We start from the raw sequence: 16,923 nt of genomic DNA on the forward strand, positions 1-16,923 counted from the left end.
GCATACGTATCAACCATAAAATAAATTTAACTACATATCGCTGATCTGCTGCAGTATTATTTCAAGCCACTCTGCTTTCTGTATATCTGCTTTATACACTAACAATAAGTGAAAGTAGTTAATACCAAAATACATTTATATACCCAAATTATGCACCACAATATGAGCAGCCATGCAGTTTAGCATATGCAGCGAGGCTGCAATGTGTGCCAGATATTTTGTTTTGTAGAAAACCTGGAAATATTGGTCATATTTACCTACCGATGCACTCCACTATGTTCGAGCCAGACCTTGACATTTCGATTTCCAGCTGTTCGCTTGATTTCAAATCATCATGGAAGTCATTGTCACCTTCTACATGACTCTTTCTTGGTTTAGATGAGAGAAGTAGAGGCAGGAGCCATCTGTGTCATTAAAATCACGTTTTAATTGCATAACACAATTGCAAAGAATGTTATTTTTAATAAATTTCGGTAGGTCTCAGGATCTTTTCATGAGTGACATCGGAATACTGTGCCAAAACTTATCCAAAGTTTCCAAACCAGCCATTGTACTTACCACTTAGATTTAATAGCAATTAATTTTAAAAATATTATTAAATTCACATAAAAGCTTTGCATCCATAAAGCTGGTTGCCGTATGACATTAATTAATACTCAGCATTTAGGTGGCTGAATGGCATGTGGTAGAGTCGCAAGTGGTGATAAGTGAGCATGCTAGTCACAGTAAATGTAATAAACATGGGCTAGTTAAGTTGAATCAAAAAGCACTAGAAACAGTATTGCTGTTTTTCTAGCAAAAAAGCCATTTTAAAGCTGATCCAAAAAATAGGTGCGAGCTTAGCAACAAGGGTAGTTACCATTTTTAGAACACATTCTCCTATTCTGTAATATATTTGATTGTTAATGTGTTTGCTTGCAGATTTCGATGCCATCTACCAAGTCCAGCATACTAATAAGTTAAGACGAAGAATCATAGTGCTATACTTTTAAAATTATAAAATAAAACACATTTGTCTACCTTTGGGTTGTTATGTATAGAGTTCCATTATAACATGTTTTATAGAGAAAACAAATAAAGCAATTGAGGATTTCAGGCCTATGCCAACAATAATAAGTCTGACAAAGATACTGATGCTCAGCAAACCAAGCCAATCAATGATTAACCAGATTTTTGAGAATACAATAGAAACACTCATGAAGAGATCTGCCATCTTACAATATTCAGTTATGAGATACACAGTTTTACAAGCAACTTGTGTGGAGTATAGTATGGAAGTTAGTGATGTACTTGCGGTTATTATACAATGTATATAGTTAAAATCAATACACTCAGATTTTCAACAGTTTTGCTGGAAACAATTTGCTGTTAGAAAGTTGCTGGCAGCAAAATCACAAACTACTATCTACAACCACCACAAACATGCTGCTTCAGTAATGAACTTGTCAATTGAATAGTTCACTGATGACATAGAAATTGTAATGACCCTCTGTTTAAAGGATTATTAACTATAAGTGCTGGATTGGTGGTTCAAGTAGTTGGTTTATGATTTGCGAATTTATAAAGGACTGTATTTTAGGTGTAGATTTAATGTCAAGAATTAGACTGGTTTGTTTTACTTAAAAAACTTTAAAACAGAATATATTTATTAAAAATTCAAACTTTCAATTGCAAAAACATGAAATATATGAAGGCTAATCAAGTCAATGGCCGATGCTCATTGCGCAAGTCTAAAAATATAAAGAGTGATACAAGAGCAGAGTGATACGTAGAGCGTGAGTAAAATATGGAGTTCGAATTGTTTCTGATCTACACAGGCTTATATATGTTTGCCTAATCAGTCAGGCAATCGTCACATCCGTAGATCACAGACGATTGGGCGCTGCAAAGCTTCCTAGGCAGTAAGCGAGTAAGTACAAGGAAGCAGATAACATTTATGCTAAGCAGTAAAATAGCAGGTGCTAGGAAGTTGGAATAATAAATCTGCAAGTAGCCTGGGCATGGCTCTCGTGGGGATTGGGAGAGAGAGCCTGGGACACATCGCAACACGCGGGGAAGACAACTCTAAAAGCCGACTTCTGAAGTCGCTAATATCACAATGGTTATTTCCGAAGGAGTATCATGTGACGGTCTTATTTATGATCTCCGCGAGTATTATGTATTATTTTTAATCTGAATTGGCAGCAAACAAACGCTGGTTAGTAAGTATGAAATGTTGGTTGCATAATAAATCAATAACGACAGTTATATTATTTCATATGTTCAATTCATTATGTTTTGATTTAATTATAATAAAAAATTGAATCAATTGAATAAAAAAAATTCACAATAACAATACAAACATAGCAAACGAACAGCAATAGAACAACAAAAATGAATTGCACGCTGCTAGTAAAGAAAAGTTTATCTAGTAAAAAGTAATCTCAGTTTTATTTTACTCACGAGTATTATTATTCGCGACAGTTATTATGAACAACTCGGATCTACCACTGCAAAACGGTGCCATCTGAAAGCAAATACTCTTTCCGAAGCCAATAGGAAGAACTATAAATTGGTCAAAACCTGCGATAATATGTTGTAAAACTTGAGACTGTTTTGGTCTCAGTGTGACTATGCCTAACTTTGATAGATGAATTTTGAATGGCTCCATTTTTATCAGTATAGGGAATGAAACTGCTAACGTGAAAACGCAAGAGAATAGTAGCCTATGGTTCCTATCGTTTTATTATCAAACGAGGTATTTCGTAACCACCCAGCCTATCAAAAAAATAGCGCTTTTTACTAGATCAAGTCACGTTACCGTGACAATAAGCTTTTAAACGCGCCACATCTAATACATCGTGAGATACGAATCTAACGACACGCTTCCATTAGTATCAGTCTGAGCGTCATATGTAACATATGTCGCTCGTTTTGCAGAAGTTATCTTACCTTTTTTTCGCTATGTGTCCCAGGCTCTCTCTCCATATCCACCACGAGAGCCATGCCCAGGCTAGCTAGCAAGAGTCCAGAAAGCTGTTTCCTAATCACATCAGAAATGGTTAAATAAAAGGGGATGAGTGGTTATGTAAGAGGTGTATAATACTCTTAAAGATGTAGTTGCGTCAAAAATGAAATTAGGACCCATAAAAGGCTAAAACATCAGCTACAATTTGATGCCATTTTTGTCTTTGTAGACCAACCCTGTCTAGAGATATATGCGTTTGAATGAGGCCCTCTTTTAAAAAGCTCACGTTCCAGCGGGTGCCAATTTCGTGACGTAACTAGTTTGTTTTCTGAAACGAAACCACGAGCGATAAATATGAGGTCGCTTCGTTAGCCAATCACGATCGCGAAGTTTTTATATAGACCGTAATAAATGTTATCACTCGTAAAACGCGTTGTCTGTGATCTCGAAGATTCTCATCGCTAGAGAATTCATGCTCATCGTTACTGATTCAACGCGTTTCAACAATTACTAAGTTATACATAGTTTTAAAATGGCTTCAAGTTCGAGCGACCGCTACTCAGAGTTATCTGAGCAACGTTTAGTAAAAGATTAGAGTAGACAGCCTATGGCCAAAGCTGACAGGCGTCAGCAGCGTTTTGCTGCAGAAGAAGACAGAATGGAGGTAAATTAACTTAGAGTCTTCTATACTTTAGTAAATGTAATATTTTTTAGTCATAAATACATATACTAATTAATAAAATGATAATTCTTTGCTATCTCCAATCATCGTTTCATAGCTTATCTGCCGTTTTACCTAGCTATAATATTTTTTTCGAATTTTCTTTGGTAAATTAGAGTCATGATTACAAATTATTTTCACACGTAGGAAGTGAGTAAAATCGATTGATCATTGCAAATCTTTAATTTCCAGAACCAAAGCTTCGAATCGTTGGCTTGGCGTACTTGTGCCTTTATTAAATGTTTATTCGTTTTTAAAATTACACTCGCAATTTATTTAACTCCCAATTTGGAAGCTGTCAATAGATACGCTTTAGAATGACATATCTATGAATGACATATTTATTGCATCTTCTTTGTTTACATTTACTTGTTTTACTGATTACAGAATGTTTATGTCGTCCCATCAGCCGAAGAAGCTTTGTCAGTGTGGAAACTGCTATAAAGGAGAAAGCAAGACTTGAATGCGTGCTGGATGATGTTTTGTTTGAGTTTGTTGCAGTAGATGAATTTGTCTTATTGTATCAGCTAATACTATGTGAGTGGCCACGACTTGATGAAGATTTTTAATAAAAGCTTTATGCCGAGATGAAAATATTTTTGCTTGTAAAAATTATATAATAAAATAATATTGTTGAAGATAATGCAAAACATGATTTGCAGAATATTGTAGTGAATCGGATATGGTATATGGGTGTCCGCAGAACTGGAGAATGTGAGTTCAAATCTAGTTTGCAGCAGACTTCTCATCCTTAAAACTCTATCCCTGTCTATATTCTTTTCAAAGAGGTGGCTTGCTTATTTCAATTATTTAGCATTCGGTAAGAATACTAGTAAGAAACTAGTACGTAGGTAATAGGCGACATAATGTGGGCGGGGCTTATGGGAGGCTGTATATCGTTTATATGGGTAGCTGCAGAACTGTGCTGATACAAAGACCGCGTTCTACATAAAGTGACTAGACAGCATTACCGTAGACCGGTAGAATTGGTAGTCGGTACCCAAATGTTTACACAACATTTGGAGAAAGTGAGTAGAACAAACTTTCAATTTTCGTTATTTGAGGCCTTTTAAACATTCATAATAATGCATCTGTAGCAGGATTTAAAATTTTATTCTAGCCAACACGAGCAAATACAAAATAAGATATATGCCAATAGAGCCGCGTAAGACTAGACTTTTATCGCAAATAGCCGATGTGAATACGAGAGATAGAGAGAGGTTGCCAAACGCGTGACATCATTTTTGGCGAGGCTGAGCACGTTTTTGTGGCCTGAGCGTTTTTACGGTGATCAGATTTTTTCGGTTTTAATCTTCAAATATCTTGGCAATGCGATCGCGTAACACAACAAACAACATATCAACTGATAGAGAAAAAAAAATGCTTTCTTTTAAGATCAACTTAAATTTTGACGCAACTACATCTTTAAGACAGGATGCATAAATACTAATATAGAAGTTGAATAACATGATGAGTTCCTTTGTTTCACAATGACAAGTATTCATGGGGTGTGTAACTGAAGATTACAAATGCTGGTCGCTTCACAAAATGGCACCACAATGCACGATTATATTAGCTCAAAATTCAAAGGCAGACACTACCACTGAAGCTGCAATAAATTAGAACTGGAAACAATTGCCAAAAATGAACTAAAGTCAGATATATGCTTCTACTGAGAATACCCTCTAGAGAAGAAAAAAAAACATCAGTTTCTATTAAGCCCCTACAACAAACTAATAAGCATTAAACCTGACACCACTGCCCTACTAGAGCAGATACACGATGTGACCAACCAACAATATTCGTTATAATAGCTTTTGCATAACATAAGTTTCCTCCTAAAAGCAGAAAGCTAAATTTAACAGACTAAAGCTGCGGTCACAGCAGCCGATTTTGGGTCAATTCTCTGACCAATTTTTCTACTGACCGAGAATCGTATCGTGTGAACAGCGCAAACAAGCCTGATACCGATATAGTCCAAAGAGAAAATTTTTTTTCAAAGCCGATATTCTATTTGAGTAGCCAATGACATCTTTTTTACCGTGAGTCATAGTGTCATTAAAGCCTGGTTTCCATATGACAGCACAATGATCGTGCGCAGCCCAGTGATCGTGCACAATGCATTTTATAGGCCGCAATGCGGTGTTTCCATCTCGCGCGTAGGCACCACGCTTGCATTGGACAGAGTGGATAATTTCCTTACTTTTTCGTAGGAGAGACAGATTTCTTCGGAAAACAGCCCTCCGTTTGAATTATGGGATGGGTTGACAAGGTCTAGCGGTGTATTGTGGGATACATAATCGTGCGCACCCATCGCAAGGACCCATTCTGTTGGATCCTTGCGATTAGCGTACGCACGTCGCGCTATCGTCGTGTGTTGAAGTTTCCATATCACAGCTGGCCTACGCACGCAGGACGTCGCGGCCTTGTGCTGTCATATGGAAATCAGGCTTTAATATGAACACCATATTTGTCTTCACACCTGTGTATGCTATTGTCATAGCTTCACTCATGAGTAACAGCAACCCGGAAAACTGCTGTGGAACATATAACTGCTGCGCACATTATGTTAGCAAAAGATCGTCCTCCTTATGGTTATCCATTATTAGCGATGAGCAGTGCAAAATAATCAGGCAGTTTGCTAAAAAAGTTCACTAAAAACATTGTAGGAAACAGTCAGCAAAATTCAAGGAGTGACTCACTAAAATATATCAGCTAAAGTTATCTGACCCTGCAAATAAAAAATGGACAAAATCACCCACTCTCAGATCAAACTTGGCCTCTGCACAATGGCTGATCTGAACGCAGCTTAATACTAAAGCCTGGTTCACATATCGATTTCGAAACTCTGGCGGTAACTTGCGCAGCAAAACGCTTGCGGCACTAGGCTCGGTGGCATATGTTCACATATAAGCTACATCGCTAAACATAATCGAGGAATCACATAAAATGTTCGCTCGCCATGCCGTTTCTATAATGGTGACCTTCACCTGTACGAGCATTACATGAAGGTTTTGCCTGCGGCATTTTGCGACATTTGAACAGCCCTAAACTATTGCGAGGCCGTCTGCAACTATCGGCGGTCCTTGGCTGTACCCGGCGCATAGGTTCCCATTTCACCGCTAATAGCATGCGGTGCTGTCGCCAGTACTTTGCGACGTGTATGGGAACAGGTGAGTGACCAGAGCACACATACACACACACAAACAAACTGCTTATGAATCATTCAATAAACTAGTGGACAACCAAAGCGACACAAATGATTGTCCATCCTGGTTAGGTTATTAAACTATTGAGGCACTCTGCTTGCGCAAACTCTAGTGCGTTCTATACAAGAGGTCAGAGGCTTTTCTGCTCCTTCCAACCTCGGACAAACAGCACAAATAAGCCTAATTGCCAAAGAAATAAGTATAACATCATAATTCATGTAGTAATTGGACAAGCACTGATCATTCTTAGTACCAAAGATGGCTGTGATTCTTTGTAAAGTGCTTAACCTCATCCTATTCTGATATTCGATATTCTAGAGCACTTGCACTATTTAATTGAAAAAATAAAATAAAAATCATGACTAGGCTGAATTATTAATAACAGTGACTATATACATGTAGAAACGTGTGTATACAAAGGTTACTGCTGCAGCAGAAGCTACTTTGAAAAACTATTGAAAAAGTTTTTATGGACGATACCAGTACAAATGTATAGCAATGAAGCACACCACGGTACTTTGCAGATTTAGCGATTGCTTTATAAGAAACCGAAAATAGGAATGTAGCAGGACATCTGAAATTGAAACGTCACATTAAAAGAGAGGTAATGGATTTTAAAATGACTTTATAAAAATGAAACAAATGGTAATATTAGTTAATAGTAAAAATTACATATACATTTAGTTAGTAACCTACAATCGCAATACGGATACCGAAAAAAAGATGGCCGAAAATCACAATCTTGTGGTTAGTTATGCGTGTTTGCAAACTTGCGATTACAATCTTCGCAAGTTTAAATCCTCTGCGAAGCGAATTTTTTATTACTAAAACTATCCGTATACAACTGGATCGACCGACTAACGCTCACATTTATATATAGATTGAATGTCATCCGCTGCTAACAGTATTGCATTGTAACATATTGCCACAATTTATTTTACCATTGCTTTAACTTATTGAATAACTATATTAATTACACTAACTATCATGGTTGTTTTACTTTAATTTTGGTCAGCTGCCAATGACATCTTCGATAACAGAATGACTTTGGAGAGACCTCTGCAAAAGGCTATGTAATATTGTATAGCCCTTCGGACCTCTATAGAACCTCTCAGCTATGTATGCATGTATGGACCACGTGATGTAATGGAAGGTGCACCAGTAATAGATTCGCTTACTTGAAACACAGCCTTTTAGTAATGTTGCAAAGGTGACACGCTAAAGCTGTGGTCACGCAATGACCGAACTGACTTAGGTTTGGAGGTTAGTTTACTTTGGGTCGGCTAAGCCACATGTCACATGGCATCCGAAGTCAGTTCGCCTCCTAGATACCATACGCATGGAGACAGGACACTGTTTCATTGGTAGTTTTATGTATTTAAACTAAATATTTCTATTGTAAACAAAAAACTTTGAGGAACAATTATTAATTATTATTACACAGCAGACTTATCAGAAGATCGTTCACCTGCTCAGAATAAATCACTCGATAGAAAAATTTTGCCAAACCTTCCATCAACAAAATTATACCTTTTGTTAATATATGAATGTTTTTCTATGCTGAGTACATAACAAACAAAAACAGTCTTCATCATAGTACTGTGGTTTTACATAAATAAAACAGGCAACGATTATTCATCAGGATGAGTATGACACATTACTTATATTCTACAGGAAATAAAACCACAACCATTTTTTAACATTTATGCAAAACTCAAGCACAACATCTTACATTCATGCAACACAATCACAAGTCCGGGAGAGCCTGGTCATAAATTGTTTGATGTTGTTTATTTAACCAAATAAAAAGATCGTCCCATTTCTATTTATCTTTGCTCACACGCACGTAAATAGAAATGTGACGAGTGCTCGGTAGAATTTTAACCAGCCAATAAACGCAAGGGTTCGACCACAAAATTTTGAGCAGGATCGAAATGGTTCGTTTCAGCCAGAAATGTCTTCGGCTGAACAGTTTACAACTGACAGCGACGTTGTTTTGTGTCGTTTAGTTCATTTCGGCTCTCACGTGACCACTGACCACCCTTAAAGAGTATTGATGAGTAAGAAATTTGTAAGCTGCGAGTCTAAGATACACCGGTAACTGCTCAGTTGAGCGATAATCCCATTGAAATACAATTCTTGGATAATACTGTGATAGTGTGGCATCATGCGGATCGATCACCCATAGACTCCCCTTCAATCTATTGCATGTGTGTTTCTATTAATAAGACAAAACTGTCACCATAGAGCTATAAGCTGGGCTGACTAATACTTTTTAACGAATGCCATAGCTGTTTAGTAGTTAAAAGTTACCGGAGAAGTGGAATTGTCTGCTCCAAGGAGAGATAGCTTTATTGTTGCAACAGTATGTGTAGACGTGAACAAAGCCGTATAGCACACATGTGAGCTCTACGACCCTGAGAGTGAATTTTAAAAAGCTGAAGTTTTTGTTGTTGATGAAAAGCAGCTTAGCCTCCAAAGCTTTAGTTTTAGTCTTAAAGGTTGACTTGCGACAAAATTCACATTACAGTTATTTGGTATCAAAAGATTCACCATGTCTTACATTGTTGTGTTGTAGGTGCCAAATATGTGGAAATGTGATTACAAGCTCTTGAAAGCTCAAAAACAAAAAGCCGCCGTAAATTGGAATCTGTTTATTTCTCTGACGTAGTTCTGACAATTTGGTTATTGTCTTGTTACATGATGTTCTCATGTGAATTGAAAGGCCGATAAAAAGCTCCATATAAAACTTATCGTAGCACTAGTTTATGACAAACACTTCGGGTTTTACCGAAGACCCCATATCAAATATAGATGCGCGCTACTTTCAATTTTGTTTTGGCTTGATCTAATCGTCACGTCGTAATCTGATCATGTGACCCAATACTTCGCAAATAATTTTTGCAGCAATTTTCGAATATCACATGTGACCAACAGGCTCGTCATGATTATCAGACAATGATATGTATGCCTTCGAACTAAGGATAGAAAGTTTAACGACTTTTTACGGTAAGTTATAATATATCAGAGCTAAAAGTGACTGCATTACAATGACGATAAAATAGACGCGTAAGAACAATAGACCTGGTTTTATTGAATGTGTGAAATATATTTGTGAAAATATTTCGACGAATGAGGTTGCATGAAAGTGTAAACAGAAACCATCCTGTAACAACTACGTCCCATTTGAGCCGCTTTGGAAAGAGAATTCAGACTACGGCGGTCTCATGTGGCTGCGATTAACTGTTGGTTTTTTTAGCTTTTAAAAGCTTTTAATCACATTCCCATATAATTTGCACCTACAACACAACAGAATAAGACATGGTGCATCTTTTGATATCAAATAACTGTAATGTGAATTTTGTTGCAAGTCAACCTTTAACAATAGGTCATATATAACAATCTTATTTTTTGTTCATGAAATGACGAGAACACCTATTGTAGGTTTTCGTAAACAGTGTTAAATAATACAGTGTGATATTCACTGTTCTTTTGAAACCTTTGGCTCAGTTTTTGTCGTTGCTTGTCACAGTAGATATTACAAATAATTAACAAAACAATGAAGTGTTCAGTTATTGTTATTAGCTTGCTTATATGACATTGTCAATTTACTAAACAAATCTTCCTTTTGCAATTAGAAAAATAGTTTGCGCCCATCTGGGGCATTGGTCAGTAATGACACAAGAAACAACCATCGTAACCGAGACTGTCAACTTGCAGAAAATTCTCACATAGATGATTTATACAGCTTAAAGGCAATTACGCGGCTATATCAAACAGTCAGTTCACATACCCGTTGAAATGATTGTTGTATTGTCAGATTTGCTCTTTACAAAATAAGAAAAAGGGGGATGCACCTTCAAAAAAATTTCCAAACCTTTATGCAATCTTGTTGTTGAATTTAACTCGAAGAGAGATTATCTCATTTATATCAAATTGTAAAAATCACAATTAGATAAATTACAGAATTTAAAAATTACAGTTACTACATGGTCATGTCATAATAATTAGTCTACATGTATTTGCTAGAATAGACCATGGATCCGCATAAAGTTACTTCCACTTGGCAATGCTTAAATAATTTTGGCAAAGATAAATTTTCTTAGAATTGTGTAACATATTAGCAGACAAATCACTGAAAATTATGTTTTTTTGCAAGGAATGTTAGAAGTGAAAAGGTTGCTTTGCTTGTTGTCTGATGGATTATTTTTGGACTCAACAAAGTTTCATGCTGTAAATAAAAAATGATTATTGAGTCTTGACTGACAACTTGCAACTTCGTTTTTCTTTTCAGTCAGTACAATAAATAGTTGTGTAACATAAACATGATGTACTGCTCACAAAAGAATCCCCTCAAAATCTCTTTCTCATAAAAGAGTCTTCAACTTATTCACTACGTAATTCATTTTAGGTTGAACATAATTAATTTGTATCAACAAAAGCCATTCAAACAGCTGCTCACAAAATGGGTCAGGCCAAACAAGGCAAGTCTTCGTCGGATGCGATGAAATTCGTATGCTCTCTACGAGCGCGTTTCAGAGCTTTTGTGCTTATAGACGTTGGGAATCATCCGCAATTAACGTTTCACATGAAATGAATACAAATGCTATATATATAATACTTATAAGAATCCTTTACTGTCAGTTTCACATGAGCACACACTACAATAGTCTCCATACTAAGCATTTGAACCAAGAAAATTTGAATCCATTCACTTGTAGCTACAAAAAGAGAACCAAACCACATAATATAAAAAAGCTCCAATGAGGGGCTTCCGTCTGATTTAAATTGTCTGTAAGCCCCACAGAGGAGCTTATAGTAGTGCATGAGTTAAATCGGTCACCACAAGGCAAATATGGTATTCATTATTCGATATCAAGTTGATTTCAACCCTTCGGGCACCATTTTCGCAGGTCTGCGAGTGTGCAGTGGCTTTGTGTAAGGCAGTTTTGTAACTGATCAACAATTTGAGGTTTCTTACCAAATAGCGTCAAATCACGTCCATTAGTAGTGAATAAATCACTCGGCGATATTTATTCAGAACTCTTTTAGCAGTTTTAACACAACATCATGAGTATAGGCAGCGGTAATCACATCGGTAGTTTCAGAAAAAATCACCAACTTGTCGGAATCTCCTTGTCGGTATTCGGCGTTAAGTATGACTCGCTTGGTCTTCCATAACCGTGGTTTTACGACGTTTTGTCAGTTTACGTCTATTAAATCTTTACAAAGAGATTAAACGCGTTTTTGTATTACTGTATAATGAACCAAAATATCAACCGAGATTGTTTGTGGGCATATACATAGAATTTAGTTATAACTTTTCGGAATTTATGAAGTTCGATGCGTGGGAAAGCTAAAAATCCGCATCGTACTCCTTCGAAAGATTTCGAAGGTATGCATTTACATCGTATTATGCCTGAAAATATCGGACAAGGCAAAACTAGGAGGAGGAAATATCCGCCATATGATTTATTTTTCCGGTTGTTGTAGTTTAATTAATGATTTAACGATGCTTAACTCATCTGCAATACTTGCAATAAAATTCACAATATAGTAATAAATGATATTGACGCTCTTTGCGATCGTTATTGCTGGTGAGTAAAGTTTTTTGCATTGGTACAAATTCAAGTTTTTCTCCGTAAATAAAACCGAGTGTTAAAGACTGTGTTTCTAAATAATTGCACTCCATGGTGGTAAACTGCAGTGGATTATCGTTCTTGGATGCGTTTGACGTTGGAAAACAGCTTGAAAAGCATCAGCTTGCAAGTTTGAACGCCATTTCCTAAACTTAATTTGAAGAATTCGTTCTTTGCCATTATTTTTGTCTCCAAAATTGTCTCCATAAAGATGAAGATCTATACGCATATATCAAATGAGTAAAGACATGTTTGTTAGTCACTGAGCTACTAAACTTGTTATTCAGTTGGAAAATGTTGAGCAATATTAGTAGTGACCAACCAGCAGTTTTTAGTGGCCAGATTTAGGGTTTGCAACTACAACTACAACTATCGGTTCAATCTCAGTCCAAGTCCATAACCATTAGATTCTTACCATATAGATAGTTTATCGATTTGTTGTTTGCAAGATCTCTAATGTGGTTTGTTTGCGATTTTTTAGAATGAATCTCACAAGATCTGGCCATTATCCTTGCAACTAATCGTCTAATCGTTATCTAGTCAATCACCACTACTATGGTCAATTTGCCAACCATACACCGGTTCGGCTCAACAGTAAATTCTCCATAACCAATTGAATCGGTATCAATAAATGTGGGACAGGTGAGATCTAGACATATTTCTTGCATTTTTCCATCACTATTGCAAATTTTCCATGTCTGTGTTTTTATTATACATGTTGTAGGCTTACTAATATGTTATCAATATGCTTTAATTCAGCTACATGGAAAGTTTGTTTATTTGTGCCCTAAGCCCTTAACGTCGTGACAACCATATCAAATTCGATAAACATACCATATAATATTCAGTACATAAGACCAGTCCTTCTACTGCAATGTCGCCTCGCGCACTGACCAGTGTGTATTTATGCTACGCCTACAAGCTTCCAGCTCGCTGCGCTGGAAGATGTTACCATAGAGCATTTGTGTTTGAATCCCAACAGTGACTTCGTTTCTTTCATGAATTTAAATAGTATTGCTGCGGTGTCTGCACAAAAATATGACGGTAATGTAATTCATGGCACGATTTCTAGTAAAATTCAACTTCAAAAACCGTTGCAAATCAAAATTACATGATATCACATATAGGAATTTATTTATAAAATAGTGAAATACCAGTAATCCTACTCAATGTGAGCTGATTGGAACACCAGGTCCCCATTATTCACCATTCGAAATGTCATCACTAGGATTCTCTTCTGGAATTACGTGATATGTTTTGAATTGGATGTTGGTTTTTGTAGTATCTGCCTACAAGGCCACACTTCAGTATTCCATTTGACACATCCACTATTGGGCATTCACACCTTTTTCTTGTACATGAATCACGATTTCTGACAGAAATCTGTCTTGCGGCATTGCTACTCTGTTGAATACCTATTATCCGAGGTAGCGGTTTTGTTCTTGTATTGAGGAGAACCAGTACGTTGGTTAAGGGCTTGTTTTTTGTTCTCTGTGATCTTCACTATAACATGCTACTCTCAGGCTTTTGTTAATTGTAGTATTCCCGACGGCGCCAAAAAAGGCGTCCTTACTGATGGTGTTTTGAATGCCATTTCTTCAGCTACGCATTGCCCGCCTCTGATCCCGATTGAACTATTAGCGAATAAAAGATTTGGGCCATGGAAGAGGTCACGGTATGTACATGTCAAAACCAGGATTTTCGAACCAAACTTCAGATCTCGACTTGTACTCTTGAATTTACGATAGATCTATAGTTACTCTCCCTTTAACTGTGATTTTTGTTATTGAAAGTTGGAAAAATTAGTTTCAAATTTAGAAATGCTGTAGTACAAAACGTAGATTTTTTTGGCAGATTGGAAGCACATTTCAACACTAACTACCTAGCACATCAGAATTTTAAGCAGAGAAAATATGGAAATCTAAGAGTTGTGTGCACGTGTACATAATTAAGAAAGCAACTCTTGAAAGTTTGCATTGTGTTAGATTATGTATAACTTGTGATAAGCATGTTAGGTTGAGAATCGTGCTGCCTTTTACCAAAATGTCAACTTAGAGCTAGTAGTGCGATGTAATTTCTTTTTCTCTTTTTATGACATGATTTTCAGCTATTTGATTGTGATATAAGATAGGTATGATTGAAGAATTTGACAATATGTAAGAGGCAACAATAGCTGATTGACTATGTATTTTTAAAAGAGTGTACGCGCTAATTCAAACAAGCTTATAAAGGAAATTGAAAAGGCAGGCTGCTCGCATACTTCTAGATCAACTAAAACTTACAAAATCTTATCGTTTAATTTTTCATTAAATATCTGCACGGCGTTTCTTAAAGCTTTGGAACAATCTGCAATAGCATTAGCAGTGCTTCTCATTTACCTGCGTATATAGCTGTTTGCACATATAGCGTCTCATCAGAAAGGTTAACCTCCAAGTAAATAACTCGACTAATGCGGAGTTGTTAGCTTACAGTTTGTTATTATTTTTTAATGGATATGTCCAAGTTTGTGTTTTTTGCTACATGAGATTTACTAATTAATTTACCGCATTGCTATTCTACAACAACTCTTTTTAAATTTCAAATTATTAAAATGATAATTCAGCATAAGAACAATGCGACTAGGACATTAGTTGCTTCTGAAGAAACTTACTATTAGCGCAACCCTAAATATGATATGCTTGTGCATTTTTCATAATATGCCAATATGAAGTTGCAGCCTTATAGGAAGCTCAGTTATGAAGCCATTAAATAAAAAGCTGATTAGGATGATTTTGAAAATATGGTGGTTGTGCACTCTTGTATCCACCTGTGCCTATTATGAGGAATCGCGATTCCAAAAACTTGAATGAGTGGACAATATTACATTATTATAGAGTGCCCACAAATAGTGAAAAGAAAAGTATTGCTGGTACTATTTCATGTATCTAGCAAGTGACACTGTGATGTGGCAGATCAACCTCGATGTTCATAATTACTTTGTTAACAGGTTGTTGCCATATTTAGTTTATACTCATATTTGCTTTGTTTGTATTCTGTACTTTTTAGCAGTTCTCATCTGCTAATATAAATGCTTCTTCACATTTCAGGGCTTAAAGGATTGTACTGTAATCTGAATTGTTTGATGAAAGAACAGCTTTCGCCACCACAATCCAAGGACGGACGAGCTGGAAAAACTTTAGTCTAATGTGGTAAAGCATTTGGTGGACTGTAGCATTATTCACAAATATGATCATAGCTTTGCTTGTTTGTCTCTGTGTATCATTGATATATAATTTATTCTGGTGTAAAGGTTGTGGTATTTTTCTGCCATGTTTTGATGATGACAATATATATAGAGTTTAGTCATTTTATAGCTATATTTTTATTGTGTTTCATATTATTTTTTGTTATTATATCATGCAACTGTTTGTACCAAAATATACAGCTTCGGAACCATGCCCTAACTATTGAGATGCTCACAAAGATTATTTTAAGAATAATCTAGTAAAAGTCTTTGTATATATCTAAAGTGCAATATTTGTTGAATGTCCGTCAGCCTTGAGAAGAGATGTTGTGTGAAGGTCAAGCATGGCACATTATAGAAAAATTAGGTTGCTTCGGAGACGTAATGTTGGCGGAATGTTGTATAGCTTAAGGAAAGAATATTGTCGACGGTTATGCTCGGTACATTATAGTAACATTGTACGCAATTCATTAGAGGAACATTCTGTGAAACATCAAAATGTTAGAAATTGTCTACACAGTTACATCCCACTAATGTTCTGCACGAAAACGTTCCTGGGATGTTGGCTAATATCTTTGAGGCAACATCATGAAAGGCATGCTTGTGGAATGTTCTGTAACATTCTCCCCATGTCGCAGGAATTTTGCACCAGATCATCTGCTGAATGTTCCATAATGGTGTAATGCCATACTGTTCCGAATATATTAGAAGACAATATTATGTGAATGCTTATACCCAGACATTTCAAAGTAGCAATCCTGTAACATTGCTGGGACATTCGATAACAATGTTTTGTAACAACGTTATAATAACGTTAGCAAACCTTTTCCTCGTTCTAACGTTCTAGCTAGAATGGTACAAAACGCATGATTCATTTTTTGGAAGTTGTCCCCCTTTCATAACAAAAAATTATTTAAAATGTAACAAATTAAAAATGTTATAGATTTTTTATTACAGATATAAAAACAAACAAAATAATGAAAAAAATTAATGATAAATTTGAATGATTTATGTAAATGAAATGAAAATTCACTACAAATTTCAATTTTCGCACTTCATTAGACATATCGCAAAAATGACTAGGGTCCATTAGCTCTGTCTATCCGTTAAACGGGTCAAAGTAAGACGCGCCAGTGGGAACTCATCGAAACTGACCAAGTCGCCACATATACATGTTGTGTCAG

General features: G+C 36.2%; 2 long non-coding RNA genes across 2 annotated transcripts; one reads left to right on the forward strand and one right to left on the reverse strand.

The window, feature by feature from the left end:
* Window positions 1-346: 346 nt before the first annotated feature.
* Window positions 347-12,007, reverse strand: LOC137405475 (uncharacterized). The gene is made up of 3 exons (XR_010979763.1): window positions 11,859-12,007; window positions 2,932-3,022; window positions 347-404 (listed from the first exon to the last, which is right to left on the reverse strand). It is a non-coding gene; the product is annotated as an uncharacterized lncRNA (long non-coding RNA).
* A 299-nt stretch (window positions 12,008-12,306) lies between these two features.
* On the forward strand, window positions 12,307-15,953 carry LOC137403943 (uncharacterized). The gene is made up of 4 exons (XR_010979639.1): window positions 12,307-12,474; window positions 12,998-13,158; window positions 14,057-14,191; window positions 15,603-15,953. It is a non-coding gene; the product is annotated as an uncharacterized lncRNA (long non-coding RNA).
* The last annotated feature ends 970 nt before the right edge of the window (window positions 15,954-16,923 follow it).

The sequence above is a fragment of the Watersipora subatra genome, chromosome 9 (genome assembly GCF_963576615.1).
Source record: "Watersipora subatra chromosome 9, tzWatSuba1.1, whole genome shotgun sequence".
NCBI classification, from domain to species: domain Eukaryota; kingdom Metazoa; phylum Bryozoa; class Gymnolaemata; order Cheilostomatida; family Watersiporidae; genus Watersipora; species Watersipora subatra.